Source organism: Tupaia chinensis, unplaced genomic scaffold, assembly GCF_000334495.1.
Source record: "Tupaia chinensis unplaced genomic scaffold, TupChi_1.0 Scaffold146140_1, whole genome shotgun sequence".
NCBI lineage: Eukaryota > Metazoa > Chordata > Mammalia > Scandentia > Tupaiidae > Tupaia > Tupaia belangeri.
Window position 1 is genome coordinate 148,425 of NW_006205995.1, and position 11,408 is coordinate 159,832.

At 44.1% G+C, this 11,408-nt stretch overlaps 1 pseudogene; it reads left to right on the forward strand.

The window, feature by feature from the left end:
* The first annotated feature begins 342 nt into the window (after positions 1-342).
* The window catches only part of LOC102485040 (WW domain-binding protein 11-like), a 12,020-nt pseudogene continuing 954 nt past the window's right edge, over positions 343-11,408 (forward strand).

The following is an 11,408-nucleotide window of genomic DNA, read 5'->3' on the forward strand; positions in this document are numbered from 1 at the left end:
TCTTCCCAGGTGAAGACACTGACTCTCTTATATCTGTGACTGGGGGAGGGAGGATTCATTCTAGGTGAAAGAAACCACAGGAGCAGAGATCAGAACCATGAAGGTACTTTGTAGAAAAATTGTGAGAGATTCAAGTACCAATTAGAAGTTTTCAGACTGGAGGGTGAGTAAGATCCTTTCTAGTGCTATATCTACTCCATCTATAAGTCTAGGGGTGACTCGAATTAACAGGTGATCTCTTTCTCTGGGCTCGGACCTACATGAAGATGATAAGGCTAAACGCATAAAGAAGGCCAGCATTGTGGGCAAATGCAAGACCCGTTAGGCGCCTTCCTCTGGAAAATGGTGAAGAAAATTGAAACCAGCCAGCACACCAAGTATACTTGCTCTTTCTGTGGCAAAGCCAAGATGAAGAGACAGGCTATGGAGATCTGGCACTGTGGTTCATACATGAAAACAGTAGCCAGTGGTGCCTGGATCTACACCACCACTTCAGCTGTCACAGGAAAGTCTGCCATCAGAAGACTGAAGGAACTGAAAGACCAGTAGATGCTCTACAGACATTTGGAATATCACTAGCCTACAGTAAGTGGGTTAATTTATGCAACAAAAATAATAATAATAAACTAATAGATTATGGAAAATCTTTCTAGGCTTTTTCTATAATCTTGTATTACTTTTTGGATTGCCAACTTTTTCTTTCTTTGAAGTTTTTGCCACAGGGTGCATGCTCACCAGAGATAGAGATAGAGGAAAAGTGAGAAATCACTTCCTAGGAGGGATGGCCACACCACAATCCCTTCTCCATTCTCCTCTTGGGATTTTGAGCACACAGGCACATGCACCTGGCATGATTTTCAAACTGCTCGGTCCAAGACTCAAACTACAATCAGCCATATGAGAATCCACTTCCTTTAACCACCATACCACCTGTTGACCCTAAATTGCCAACTTGTAATAGAAATGGTTCCTCTGAGCCATGTCATCAGAATAAAAGAAAGACTGGAAGAAGAAAAAATTCTTGCCTCTTGGTGAAATCAGAGATGGGGTTATTGTTAGTATTCATATTAGTATTTCTGCTTTTTTATACATTTCTGCATATCCCAAAGTTTTTTACAAGGATCATGTACCATTTTATGATAAATCTAAAGAAAAGCTATAATATTCAGAATTCTTCAAGCAAACTCTAAGGAAGACCTTGGATACCAAATTGAAAGAATCATCAATTAGCAAACCTACCCCTCTCTAATGCACATTAGCTCAGAATTCAGAGCTTACCAAGAAGGTAATTTGGTCCCAAAAACATTACTGCCAAAAATTGGAGAGAGAGGCCAGCAGGTAGTGTAGTGATTAAGGCACTGGATTCCCACATGGCTGACTATGGTTCAAGTCCCAGACCTGGTGGTTTGCTTTCTCACTTTCCCTCTCTCTGTCTTTGGAGAGCACACATGTCCTACAACAAACTTAAAATAATAATAAATAAATATTTGTTTAAAAAAAATCTGCAGAGAATGGCAGTGACTATTAGGTCAGGCAATGGTGCCATGGTAATGAAACTGGATTCACATGAGGACCTAGGTTTATGTCCCAGGACCTCCCTGTGATCCAGGCTGGAGACTGCAGGTATATCCTGGTGTAAGGATACTGTTGAGGTGCTTCTCTCTGTCTCCCCCACATAAATAAATGAATAAACTTTTAAAACATGGCAATGACCAAGTGAACATTTAAATCTAAAGAGTTGGGGGCCATCAGGTGGCATGGTGGTTGAGGGCTCTGGACTCCTACATGGCCAACCATGGCTCAAACCCCAGACCTGACAGCTTGCTTTCTCACTTTCTCTCTCTCTCTCCTCTCTGGCTAAATTTAAATAAATAAATAAATAAATAAATAAATAAATAAATAAATAAACGAACAAACAAAGTTAAATAAAATAATTTTTTAAAAAGAAGGTCTTTAAAAATCTGAAGATTTGTGTCTGCTCATCCTATCCCCAAACTCGCCTACCCTGAGAAGGGTGTAGAGACAATAACATTTCTTTGGAAAATCCTCGCAGAAGTCAATACAAACAAGATAGCATAAAGAGCGTCAGTTCACCTCGAAAACACATGTTCTAGGAGAGGAGTCAGGGAAGAAGTGGTATCTGTGTGCAAAGAGCAATAACCACCCCTGCAGGCTAGCTACCAATCATACCTTAAAAAGAACCTGGATTGAAGATTCCAAACAAGTGTAGCTCACTCTAGAGATGTGCTACTCAGAAAGAAAGATTTCAAAGAGATATGAAAAAAGAAGTCATGGAGGCAGAAATCTGGTCTGCCCCATGGGGTGAAAGAAATCCTTCACAGACTTGGGAATCGTCAACAAGATTAATGTGGACGCACATGGAGAGCATTCGGAAGATGGAAGCATCAACATGAAACACCTGAGAGAACTTAAAAGGTGACAAAACAATGCCAGGAAATGAGAAGACAATGGAAGGGCCAATGTGATCATTCAAAATGAACGTGTGGAGAAGGCAAAGGTCAATGGTTAGATGGAAAGAGCTGCCAGTGGGAAGAGCTGGGTGAAGGATGAAGTGAGCACAGGGGCAGAGGAAAGGGAGCATTGAATGAAGAGGTCACCGTACCATGTGCGACCTTCATGAAGGAACATGGCCAGCAATTCTTCAGGATGGAAAAGAAATTCCCTGTTTGTTTTAAGTACCATGGCTGTGTTCATTCATAGCTAAGGTCCTAGCCGTCAACTGTACCCCATATCAGAACACTTTGATATAGATATAAAAGAAATTTCAAAATAATCAAGTCAATGGATTTGAGCCATGTGTCTGAGTCTTAAGGCGAGAAAGACTATCACATGCTCAGAGAAACATTTCCTTAGGAAACACGGTTTAATAAACCAAAGTTTCCAATATTATGAAAATACACTAGGGTGTTGGGCTTGGTCACTCTGGGATTTCCCTGCCCTGAAATCCAAACTGATAGAAAATCCCTGAAAGTTGTATTAAGGGATTCCCATTTATACAGAGAGCGTTGGAGAAAGAGATCTGCATATTGAACCAGGAAACGAAGTGAAAACATTCTTTTTCTTTATACCCTTGGATGAGAGAGGGGGAGGCTGAATAGGCCTAAAATACTAAGAAAGGCTGGGCTTAACTAAAGATATAATGAAGGCTGTACCACTGCAACCTAGAAACTTCTAACATGCAATCTTTTAACTGATTGTATACCCTAAAATGATTTTTCCAATCTATTTGCATGGAAGTAGATCTCTTCATTTTACATCACTCATGGAATAGTGTATACAAAAGCGGCTGAGTAATAACATACACAGATGTAGCGGGAACAATGTTAAGCACATAACTGGTGCTTAATAGACAAACTCATATACTCACTCATTTATTTATTCATTTATTCAATGTTATTGACTATCTGCTATATGCAAGACACTATTCTAGACACTGAGAATTCAGCATTAAAAAAAAAAAAAGAAAGCAGCCCCCCCATGAAGCTTATATTCCAATGGGGAAGACAGGTCAAGATCCAATACCAAGTATAGCTAAGTCAGAGAGCAATAAGTGCTATGAAGAGAATAACCAGATTAAGAGAATGGAGAGTGACTGGGGCTTTTTTAGATAGGCCAGTCAGGGAGGCCTCTCTAAGGAGGTGGCATTCAAGTAGAGACCTGGATGAAGTGAGAAAGCCAGCCACGTGGGTATCTAAGGAGTCAGGCAGAAAGTAAGAATAGTAGATTGGAAGCCCTAAGTCAAGAACCCCAGGACAGAAGTGAGGCTGGGTCAGAATGAGAGAGAAGAGCAGCAGGGGAAACAAGGATTGGAGAGGGAAGTGAAGACCAGGTCACGGTGCCTTTGTGGGGCTGGAAAGGACTTTGGATGGTGTTACAAATATAGATATCAGAAGAAATTTTAAACTAAGTCAGTGGATTTGAGCCATATGCCTGAATCTTAAAGCATACACATACACACCCTTTATCATAAATAATGTTTAAAATAGAAATGTGTCTGCAACCATCAGGTGGCACAGTGGTTAAGGTACTGGACTGCCATAGGGCCAACTGCAGTTGGAGTCCCAGACCCAGTGGCTTGAAACTCACACTGGGTGTGCATGCGTGTGTGCCCAAAATCCCAGGGGTAGAATGAAGGGATTGCGGTGTGGCCATCTGCCCAGGGGATAATTACTCACTTTCTTCTTTACTATCTCTGTCTCTCTGGTGAGCTCACACATCCTACACTATCTCTCTCTGTCTCTCTGGTGAGCTCACACATCCTATAGCAAAAACCTTTAAAAAAATAAAAAGTAGAAGTGTGTCTTCCTTAGCACTCTCACATCACATGAAGTAATTTTTACTCAAGCTCCTTTTATGTTTGGTATCAGTGTTGTTTGCAGCCACTTTCTGGGTCACTTCTCACAAATCTCCAGAGCACACTGTTTTTACCTCCATCTAGACCTTTTTCTAATCCACATATAATGCTGTCACTGAGTCATTTATTCCAAGTCGCACTACCCACTGGTGAGGATTCCAGTTTGAAAGGAACACTTACATACAAACGTAGATTCCTTGACAGCAAAGACATTGTCTTATTAACAATTGTGTGCCCAGTGCCTAGAACAGGGGTCAGTAAACTACTACTCAGGGCTTCACACTTGTAAATTAAGCTTTTGTAAATAAAGTTTTATTTAAATACAGCCACGCTGGAGTGGTGGCGCCTGCCCTATGGTAAATACAGTCACGCCTATCCACTTCTGCATTGTCTATGGCTGCTTTTAATAGCAGAGCTGGTTGTGACAGAGACAAGTCAGCTTGCAAAGTTTAAAATACTATCTGGCTCTTTACAGAAAAAAAAATGCATAGCTTAGCACATAGTAGGCACTCAAAAAAAAAAAAATTATTGACCAAATGGCCATAAGACAGCTCCCTATTTTCCAAAGGCTAATTTAGAGAAAGACAGAAAAACCTTATCTTCTGCAGTATTTGTTGATCCCATCTTCAAGCGCCCTCTACACTGGCCTCTTCTAGTGGCTCTTTTCAGGCACTAAGTGGCATAAAAGCCTTTCTGTCTAATTCTTAAGGGAGCATTTTCCAAGGCAACTCTCCCTCCACACCACGAATAACACTAAAGACATTACTTCTCTATTCTGTGCATCCATTTTCCACAACTCGAAAACAGAGTGTTTGTGGAACTCGTGGGTCAAGTGTTTTCAGAGAGAAGGCACTGCAGTCAGAGTGTTTGACTTTTATAAATGGAAAAAGCACGGGGCAGGAAGGTGGGAAGCCCATCTACACACGGAGGGGTGGAAGGGCTGGCCCCCAGCTGGTGCAGCCACTGTGGTGAGGCCATGGGAAGACAGCACCTTTGGAAAGGGGGCTTTCCTCAATGTTTTCAAGCCATGGTTACAAGAGCATGCTTTGAATGGGGTCCCAAAACTGTGTTCTATTTTCTGTCCCAGAACGATGTACACAGTTTTCTGATCTTGCGAGTGCATGCACCATCTTTCAGAAAAGAGTTCCTGCCAGCACTCCAGCGGAGGCACTTTGTGAAGATTTGCAGGTTGCTCAGCCCTGCTAAGGCTGTTGGCAGCAGCACTGCTGGATAGAAAATCACCTGAAAGAACTCTACCCTCAGAAACTGACAGCACAGTGATTGTTTTATTTCTTCTGCTGGAGCAAAGTGGAAATTACCTCCCTCTGTTGAGAGGGAGTCTAGCCTGGGGTAGGAGGCAGAGAACCTGCATTTGTAAAGGCGCCCAAGTGTCCTGTTTCACTCTTTTGTCTTGTGACTCCTTGAAAGGAGCAGAGAGAACCGAGCTGACCCATTTTAAAGTATTTTAGCCCAATTTGTGCAAGACAGTCCTAGGAGTGATGTTCCCTAGACAAATATCCTCCGAGGCAGCAAAGGAAGTTGTGAGAGCTTTCATGGCCAAGTCTGAAGATCTGAGGGCATGGCCCTGTCCTGGACCAGCCCCACTCCAGGCAAACTTCAGCGTAAGGAGGAAAGAAGCCTTCTCCAAAAGCCACGGCTGGGAAGCAAACCTCACTTTCCTTGTTCATCACTATCGCATGATGGTGCTCCGTAAAGGAACTCATAATAAATGCAGAGCAGCTGGGACCCGGCAGGCAGCCCAGGTGTGAGTCTCCTGAAGCAGACCAAGACAAGGTACAGGCAGGATGATTGGGGGACACAGGAAGTAGCAATGGACAAGCAAAGAAGTGAGACTGGGAAAAGTGAGAAGCCAGTGAAGGGTCTGCTACCAAGCCAGCTACCTCTGAGGATGGTTGAAGCTTAGCCCCAGAGAGAATTCTGGGACACGATTTGAAGCAAGAGCTTCTGTGCACCCCACCCAAGGGAGCTGGGGTCAGCGGTTGACATCCAGCCAATGCTGGGTGGTGTTAGTTCCCCCAGCACCCCAACTGGGTACCAACAGCACCCTCAGGCTAAGACATGCGGATACTGGCAACTAGAAGTGGCAGACTCACCTCAGTAGGATGAGTTTCAATGGATGTGAGTGGCACACCCACGACATCTGCTGCAGAGTCTCTCAATAAAAGCTTCCCTCTTAAACTTTTGTAGCATAGGTTAAGATGCCATACAAATTCTGTGTGATTAGTGTTTAAGTTGTCTATATTTCTTTAAATATTTTGTTTAAAAAAAATAAATAGAATAAAAATAAATACTAGTGGAATTGAAATAAAAAGAAGTTTCCTCTTGTCTTTCCTTCCCTGCCACAGGCTATTCCTTCATGTACTTAGAAACAAGAACTTACCTGGGATGAAATCATACACCTACCACATTCAGGTGGCCCGTTATCTTTGGAGTGGTCTTCCTCTAGGGAAGTTCTCCCGTTGTGAACCCAGCCTCCCCAGCGTAAAGCACAAAAACCCAACTTCCTGGCAGTGAGGACGAAGGTGTGAGATTCTGGCTCTGCCAAGGAGGCACGCCAAGGTGACAGCATGTTTCAGAAGCACTCTGTATGGGATAGGCTGAGGCCAGCATCCCTGAGTCCTGGGATGAGGACAGGCAGTTTTCAGTGGGCAGAGGCAGCAGCATCCATGGAGGTTTTCTGGGAGTTTAAGGTAGAATTTCTGACGCAAAAGTAGCAACAGAGGTAGTGGCCATAGTAACTGCGATCACTGTGGTTTCCTGGCATCTGGGCTTCAACAGCTTCAGGGCTTTTCCCCCTGGGCTAGTTTCTGCAACTTAATGTGGATAATCCTCCTGGAAGCTTGACCCCCAAGTGTTTCTCCTCTTTTTAATATCCTCCATGTCAGGAACCAGCAGTTAGCGTAATGGCTGTGTCACTGGACTCCCACCTAGTCGACCGTGGTTCGCGTCCCGGACCCGGTGGCTTAAAACTCACGCTGGGCGCATGTGCGTGCGTGCCCAAGATCCCAAGAGGAGAATGGAGGAGAAGGGATTGCGGCATGGCCACCCCCCCTGGGGGGTGATTTCTCGCTTTCTCTCTCTCTGTGTCTGTCTGGCGAGCGCACGCACCCTATAGCAAAAAACCTCTCCAAAAAAATAAATAAATAAAAATATCCTCCATGTCAGCCCCTTTCTTGCTTACACTAACAAGCAGACTCCGTTCATCACAACTACAGCCGCAACTGTACAGGTGGGGAAAATAAATGATGGAGGACACTGTATGAAAAAGTGTGCATTTTCTACAAGCATAAAGAGGGTTTTCTATAAGCCATCTCAAGCAAGACACAGGTTTCAAGTCGCTGGGAGAACATTTTAAACAACTTAAAGAAAGGACAATTCCAGGAACTACAACACGCAGTACCAGAAAGTCCTATCTTAGTACCAATGAGATACGAGAACTCTTTGTAGTCATTTAAAAGAAAATGTACTTAAGTCAGCCATGTTCTCACTAAATTTGCCTTTAATGGTTTTAATTCTACTATAAATATGAGGGGGCTTCAAAAAGTTTGTGGGAAATGGGATTAATATAGATTTATTTTGGTGTAAAAATCATTTTTAATCTATGCATAATTTTTTCATGATATGCATTTTTAATGAGTTTTTTGAAGACCTCTCATACCACTGCCAACTGCCAACATAAGAGAACCATCATCTTTGCTTTTTTCTAGTTTAATGTGAGTCAGATGACAACTTGAGAAGAGGCAAAAATATTAATATTGTATGTAATATAAGAGAACTGTTTCCATGGCACCTAGACATGAAGAGTACTTATTTTAAAACACACAAAACACCTTACTGCCAGTTTCCCTTCTATTTCTAGATTTTTTTTTTTGGAAAGGTTTTCGCTATAGAGCACGTGCACTCACCAGAAAGACAGAGAAAGACAGAAAGTGAGAAATCACCCCCCCAGGGGGGATGACCACATCACAATCCCTTCTCCTCTTGGGATCTTGGGCATGCACGCACACGCGCCTGGCGTCTGGGAATCAAACCATGGTCAGCTACATGGGAGTCCAGCCACATAGCCATTACACCAACTGCTGGTCTCTCTATTCCTAGACTTTTGAGGCCAAAAGAAATCAGAAACACGTTTTCAGATCTGTAGCTCAAAGGTCAACAGGAGAAGGAAATGACATAGGGATGGCGGAGGTGAGGGGTGAGGTTTCAAGATGACAGTGGCTGAGTAAATGACCAACAGGCTGAAGTGAAGGCCGCTACCAAGTGAAAGAGCCCAAGAATCATCCCCTCACCACTTCTTGCAGACCAGGGAGTCCAGCAGTAGTGAGTTTTTTGTTTTGTTTGCAATGAGTAAGTGAACCATATACATTATCAACATCATCTACCAAGAGTGGGAAATTTATGAACTCTACAGACTCAACTCCAAAGGAAACCCAGAAGAGAGAATTCGAAAAGAACAGAAAACAATGCATGATGGAACAAGCTGTAGTTTTGAAGATAAAGGATGCCAAACAGATAATCCAGGACATGGAAAAATTGGATGAAATGGAGTTTAACCCAGTTTGACAATCACAATTAAATGAGAAAGTACTGGAAAACAAGAGTAAAAAGTAGCAAGAAAAATCTGAATATAATCTGTAATGAGAAAAACAATCCAGCTATTTCCAAGGAATTGAGAAAACTAGAATATGAAAAGAGGGCTCAACTTAGCCGGTATTTTGATGCTGTCAAGAGTGCTCCGTGATGGGATCAGCAGTTAGCGTAATGGCTATGTCGCTCGACTCCCATGTAGCCGACCGCGGTTCGCGTCCCGGACCCAGTGGCTTAAAACAGGCCGGGCGCGTGTACGTGCGTGCCCAAAATCCCAAGAGGAGAAGGGAGGAGAAGGGATTGCGGTGTGGCCATCCCCCCAGGGGGGATTTCTTGCTTTCTGTCTCTCTGTCTCTCTCTGTCCGTCTGGCAAGTGCACGCACCCTATGGCAAAAACCTCTCCAAAAAAAAAAAAAAAAGAGTGCCCCGTGACCATGGTAATGCTCCAAAACCAAAGAGGCCTAAACTCTCATAACAGCAAAAGTGGGTCTTCTTTCTGCCCCCTCTATAACTCTTATTTTGAACGGACCTTTACCCCTAAAAATGCTAAACAGCTTCATCCAAGACACCATCTAGCAAATGGCTTCAAAACAGGCTGAAAACATCTTGCTGCTCCAGAGGGTACAATATCCATGCCTTCCTCCAAAGGACCCACACCCCTCACCTTCACCCTGAAGGACAATGCCCTTTCTCAGCATGAAGCAGCTCCAAAAGTCTGGTGATTACTCATAATACCTTGTCCCACCCTCACCCCATTTTTTTTTTTAAATAAAAGGCTGGGAATGTTAGATTAACTCCTGAATGGCCTTTATGTAATTTCCCAGCAGAAAATAAGGAGATGGTTACAGAGACCTTCAGCCAGAATCTTCCCTTACAGGCAGCCGACACCCATAGATGGGTTGATAAGGTCACAGTGGCCAAGTAAGCTCATCAAAGTATGAGCTTATGACCCTACCCTCCACCCCTCCTATACATCACAAATACAGTAGGGTGGGCTGAAGCACCTCCAGCTTCAGAAGCTTGGGTGTGCCTTCTCTCAATAAATTTTCCTTTTTCTCTTAAAGAATGCTCAGCGTGTGGAAGTGGATAGTATTCCTTTGCCATGTATGCCACATGCTCCTTCCAACATGTTGGTCCAGGACATTCCACTTTCGAGACAACAGCCACCCTCCATCCTTAGGGTAACCTCTGCCTATGGACCTCCAACTTGGAAAAAAAAAATGTGAGAGATTATTGCTATAAGGTGTGTGTGCTCACCAGAGAGACAGAGACAGAAAGTGAGAAATCACCCCCCCAAACGTGAATGGCCGCATGGCAATCCCCTCTTCTCCCTTCTCCTCTTATGATTTTGGGCGTGCACACACCCGCGCCTGGTGTGAGTTTTAAGCTACTGGGTCCAGGACTCAAACCTCAGTCAACTACATGGGAGTCCAGCAATGTAACCATTATGCCATCTGCTGGTTCCGAACTTGGACAATTTCTATACTTCCTCTTCTTGGACATGATGTTCCATGTTTGCCTCCTGTTAGGAACGTACTGCCCTCTGCCAGTCCACCTCCCCCTCGGGTTTTGCAATGTATGGTGGTAAAGTGGGCTTTGCCTTAGACCTTCCCCCTCAAAGCTGTGAAGATGACAGCTACCCCAAGCACATGGATCAAGGTAAACATGATGACAGTACTGACAACAGTGACAGGTCAGAGGGAGAGCGCCAGGGGGATGAATTTGTGCATAGTGATGATAGCAAGAGGGACAACAACGAAGGGGGAAATGTCAGCTCTGAGTGTACGATCTGCAGATACCGTGGAAAATCAAGAAACTGACTCCTCTTCAACCCATGATGCTTCGAACTGCAAGCTAGGAAAACCCAGAGGAGGGATGAGAAGTAGAGGAATTTTCACATGATGAGGGTTCTGAAGCAGATACGCAACTGCAGAAACAGCACAAAGAGGAATCTCATTCTGGTGGCACATCTGCTTCTTCACACAGCAGGCTCCCACAAAGCCTGTTCCTCCTTCTCAGATACAGGCACCTCCCGTGCAGGACCACATCTTCTTGGGCCTCCTTCTGCTCCACCTTTATAGCCTCCTGGGTCCCCTTCAGGAGCTCAGTTCCTGATACTACCTGGAATGCCAGCACTCCAAGGGCCTTTACCCCAACTTTTACCTCCAGGACCACTACCAGGCCAGCACCCTGGCCCTCCTCCTCAAGGAACCCCACCAAGATGGCCTCCCCCTGTACTTCCAGGTATCCCTTCACCTCACCTTGGCATGGTGTGCCTACCTTTGGTGCCTCCTCTTGGATTTGTCCCACCTGGGCTTTCCCCACCAGTTCCTTTGCCCAACCCACAGTGCTTGGGTTGTTTTTTGAGGGTTTTTTTTCTTTTTTTTTTTTTGGAGAGGCTTTTGCTTTTGGGACCATGCACTTG